This window comes from Galeopterus variegatus, unplaced genomic scaffold, assembly GCF_000696425.1.
Source record: "Galeopterus variegatus unplaced genomic scaffold, G_variegatus-3.0.2 Scaffold1279, whole genome shotgun sequence".
NCBI lineage: Eukaryota > Metazoa > Chordata > Mammalia > Dermoptera > Cynocephalidae > Galeopterus > Galeopterus variegatus.
This window is the reverse complement of record NW_007727390.1, coordinates 232,435-237,636: the sequence shown is the minus strand read 5'-3', so window position 1 is coordinate 237,636 and position 5,202 is coordinate 232,435.

The following is a 5,202-nucleotide window of genomic DNA, read 5'->3' as shown; positions in this document are numbered from 1 at the left end:
TCTTATTCTGTACATATAACTTATTATATTTTATAATCTCAATAAACACAGATCGACAGACTGCTGCAGTGTGAGCTCTTTGTGGGTGGTGGTGAGTGGACGAGCTTCTGATTCTCTGTTCCTGATTATTCCACTGCATGTGATGAGACTTCGTTATTGACAAAATGTTATGGCCTGGGCCATTCACTCAGTGGAAGCAAGTACTACACGGAGTCTACGTGAAGAACACCGAGAGCTGCTGTCACCAAGTGGCTGTCATTACTTCATAAAGCACTGTGTCACTTAGCTACTGCTGTGTAACAAATTTTCCCAGAATTCAGGGGCTTAAAGCAGCAGTCATTTAGCTGAGGGGTCAATAGTGTCAGCTGACCTATGGTGGACTCAGTTGAAGACAGCTCGGCAGGGCCTCGGCCTGCTGGAATGCCTCCACTGACGCAGAGGACCTCCATTGTCTCATCCTCCTCAAGCCAGTCGGCTGGCCCAGGCATGCCTCCTCATGGCAGTGCAGAGGACAGAAGAGCAGAAGCACGGGTGTCTCTAGGCCTGGCTCAGAGCTGGCACGCCAGCACTTCCAGCTCATTCTACTGGCCAGAGCAGGTCACATGGCCAAACCTGTAGTCCAGGGTGGTAAACTGGACTCTATGCCATCTGTACAAGGAACTTCAAATAGCTGACAGCATGGACACAGGAAAGGTAGCAACTGGCACAGATGACACAAACTCCCACAGATACGTTATTTAGTCTCCTGTGGCTACTGTATCAAGTCACCACAAAGCCTAGTGGCTTAAAACAACACAACTTATCTTACAGTACTGGAGGTCAGAGTCCTAAAGTCAAGGTGTCAGCATGGTTGTGTTCCTTTCAGTGGCTCTGGAAGAGAATTGTTTCCCAGCTTTTTCTATCTTCCTTGACTCCTGAGCCTTCCATCTTCCCAGACAGCAGCTGTGCTGCGCTGCTCTGGTTCTGCCTCTGTGGCCACATCCCCTTCTCTGAGCCCCCTGCCTGCCCCTTTCCCTTATAAGAACACTTGTGATTCCATTGTACCCACCCAGAGAATCCAGGATAATCTCTTCCAGACAGCAGCTGTGCTGCGCTGCTCTGGTTCTGCCTCTGTGGCCACATCCCCTTCTCTGACCCCCCTGCCTGCCCCTTTCCCTTATAAGAACACTTGTGATTCCATTGTACCCACCCAGAGAATCCAGGATAATCTCTGCATCTCAGTACCTTAAACCTGATCACATCTATAGAGCCCCTTTGCCATGTGAGCTGACCAAGTCACAGGTCCGGGGGCCAGGAGGTGGACATCTTTGAGGGCCGTTACTCTGCCTCCCACAGTAGGTGTGTAAATGGTTGTGAAATTAATATCTGCAGGGGCAGTATACTGTCAAAATGCACTTTCCAGCTGGGTCTATTTTGCTGTGCTGATAAAATGTAAAATTGGCTGTGGCCTTTCTGCGGGGTACTCAGAGAAAGCACAGCTGGCGCGGAGGTGCTCAGGTCCCAGGTGCTCAGGTGTGCGGTGCACAGCGCTGCCCTGCTCCACCCCATCCTCAGGTCCAGAGGGGTGCACCCCATCCTCATGCTCCCCCCACTTTGAGTCGGAGGGCATCCCTTTATTCAGGGCTTGCTCAGACTTTTATTTTTTTTAAGCATTCCTAGTGACTCAATCCCTTTGGCAACAACGCTGAGTTTCGGGGACTAAAAGAGTTCCTGGCTGTGTGCAGAACCAGTGCCGAGCTGTTGCAGCCTCCCTCTGTCCACTGGGCCCATCAGATGCATCTTGCTGAAGTCCTGGTGCTTCTTCCTGTGTGTAGTGGAGTGCTCTGTGAACCTTCTGAGAGCCACAGGGTTCCTTCCAAGCTGCACGTATTGTTGCAGTGACACCTTGATGTCTTCGTCAGTCCTGTGAGGAGCTGGTTTTATAGGTGTGACATAATAAGAAATATGTAGTTGGTCTTAGTCCTTGGTTCCTGACTCAGAGCTTCTAAGACCCTTGGAATCTCCTAAGTGATGTGTCTTTTGTAAACTGATGAGAGGACTGGGGCCAGCAGCTCACAGATAGCCTCATCCTTGAGATGAGGCTGGTTGCCAGGGAAACTTAGGAGGTTGGGATTTTCAGCCCCGGGGAGGGGCTGGGATCGAATTAACCACCAGAAGCCAATGATTTCGTCAATCATGCCTATGTAAAGGAACCTCCATAAAAATCCATAAAAAACGAAAGGGTTCTCAGAGCTCCTGGGTTGCTGCACAGGGAGGCACTGGGATGGTGGCGCCTGGAGTGGGTACAGAATTCTGCTCCACACCTGACACTCGCCCTGTGCATCTCTTCGTCTGACTATTCATCTGTATCCTTTGTAACAACCTTTATAATAAACCGGCCAATGTAAGTAAATATTTCCCTGAGTTTTGTGAGCCGTTGTAACAAATTACCGAGCATGAGGAAGGGGGTAGGAACCCCCAGTTTATAGCCAGAAGTACACGACCTGGGGCTTGCAACTGGCACCTGAAGTGGGGGAGCAGGAGTCTTGCTGGACTGTGCCCCTAGCCTGTGGGGTCTGTGCCAACTCTGGGTAGTTAGTGTAAAATCCCTAGTTGTGTAATCCTAAGTGTGAGGGCTGCTTCTGACTGGTTGAGCTTAAGCTCTGTTTTTCTTTAATATAGGCATTTACAAGACATAGCTCAGGTTAAGTTTCGCTTTTGTTTACAAATCAAGCAAGGCCGAGGTCACTTTATGAGGCTTAACTGGCTTTGTCTGATCTGGGATTTTTCAGACTGGTCTTCGTTTTAATTTACTTTACCATGAGTATAATTTTACTTTTTTTTTTTTTTTTGTGACCGGTAAGGGGATTGGAACCCTTGGCACAGCGTCGCCTGCACTGTGCTCAGCCAGTGAGCGCACCGGCCATCCCTATATAGGATCCAAACCCGCGGCCTCAGTGCTCCCAGCGCTGCACTCTCCTGAGTGAGCCACGGGGTTGGCCCATTTTTGGGCAGTGAGCGCACCGGCCATCCCTATATAGGATCCAAACCCGCGGCCTCAGTGCTCCCAGCGCCGCACTCTCCTGAGTGAGCCACGGGGTTGGCCCATTTTTGGGTTTTTTTTAATGTATTTATTTATTAATATTATTTTTTTACATTCTATGATGTTGCAGAGCAGTTGGAGGACAGGGAGAGAGGGGAAGGCAAAAGGAAACAGGGTGGGGGAAGGAGGACGGAGGAAGGGCAGGGTTGAGGCCTGTGGCACCCCCCTGCTTTGTGCAGGGGAGACCAGGGGGCTTCCAGCAGTGTCTTCGTCATTGCTGGGCTTGGTGCAGATGTCAGGGAGGTGTGGCTGAAGCCATTGCCCCCCCTTTGCCCCAGCTCGGGAGCCCAGGGCACTTCCTGCAGTAGCTTGGTGGTCATCTCTGGGCTGTTTGTGGTATCAGAGGGGCATGGCTGAGGCCCTTGGCCTCCCATCACCCTGGCTCAGGAGAGCCTGCGGTGCTACCAGCTGTGGCTTGGTGGTCGTCACTGGGCTGGTTGCAGGTATCAGGGGACATGGCTGAGGCTCCCAGTCCTCCCTCCTCCCTGGCTTGGTAGCCCAGGGGGACTTCCTTCTAGGTTTTATAGGTGCTCTTTGGTGCTGTGAGACCTTTACTAGTTCATATCAAACTTTGTCTCTGGTCTGTGGATACTTTGTTTTTTCTTCCAGTTCTGTGTTGGATTATTTGCTGTTCCTACCACTTAAACTCTGCACTGGAACTGATTTGTTGCCCTTTGCTTACTTCTAAAATGGGGGAACTTCCTGTGGGGACCAGCACTTGAGCTCTGTGGTTGAGTTAAATTGCTGCTTTGCTGCTGATTCCCTGGGGAAGGCTTTTTGTGCAGCTCAAGTTTTAATGATTGACTTTATAGGTACTTCCAGGTCTACTGAGATCCAGTGCACCTGGGTTGTGTAGAAACTCTGGTCTGGGTCTGAGTATTTTCAGCAGTCTGCACCCCCTGCAGTTCTGTATTCCGGACCAGTCTCCACAGAGTGGTCCTGTGCTGATTGGGGCAGATCAGCTGTCCTTGCTGTGCCCCAGTGTTCTCCGGGTGGGCCCATCTCCCCCACCACCTGTGCTCCAAACACTTCCCATGGGATGGCCCATGCGCTGGTCCCTGCGATGACTCACTTGCCTCTGAGTGGCTCCTTTTTTTCAGTTGTTGTGGTTCCTTGCTCCTCTGTGGGTCCACGGGAACCCTGTTAATGGTCTTGCTGGCCTGAGGGCCACTAAGGCCCTCCTCTCCCCTGCTGCCTCCAAGCAACTTCATACAAAGGGCACAGCTGCAGCTTTTGCCAGCTCTGCTCTGTGTGCTCAGCAGCTCTAGCCTTGAAGCAGCCGGGGCTTGAAACAGTTGGAGCAGTTCTTTCTCTCTCTCATTGTGGATTCTCCCACCTTCATGCACTCCATAGGTCTCTCCTCCTCTTCCCCTGATCTCTAGCCCACAAGAGTATAGTTTTAAAAGTTTGATTTCCTTTTAGTAGGCATTTCACTTTACAAACCCAGTATAGAGATAACTAGAGAGCAAAAATGGAGAGAGGGTTAAAATGGTTTGCCGGATGGTCACCCTGAGCCTGGCTACGCATTACCAGATCTGGTGAAACAGTGCTTCTGCTCTCTTCCTTCCTGTCTGCATAATGCTGGTCAAGCATCACTCACGGGGCTGACCACCTCACTCAGGAAGAAGCTCCTATTCACTCAGTTGCCTGCCTGGTGCTCTTAAAGGGAATTTCATTCAAGTCACTTCTCTGTGCTTCAGTTTCCTCATCTGCAAATGGAGATGATAATATGCTGCTTTTGGAATTGCTGTGAAAATTAAAGTAATAAAGTATTCCATCTGGTACATAAGGTTCAGCAAATAGTAGCTATCATTACGTTATTATTAGCTCATCCTGCAGGGCATGAAAACTAATAAGATAACTGCAAAGAATTTTCTGAATGGAATTCAGGTAGGAGAGACGATTGTAAGGTTTACAGTGATTACTACTGGGAGAAGTAGTTTCAATGCCGGAGAAAAGAAAAGAGGAAGTCAGTTCTATGGGGAAAACTGGTGCTCAGACTGCTGCTGTCCGTGGGGGTGACTTGGAGAAGGGCAGCAGGACCCCCGGATTGGAAGCCAGCGACCTGAGCCTGCAGGCCCCAGAGCTGCTCAGCCTTGGACCAACAGCACCCTTCAGGA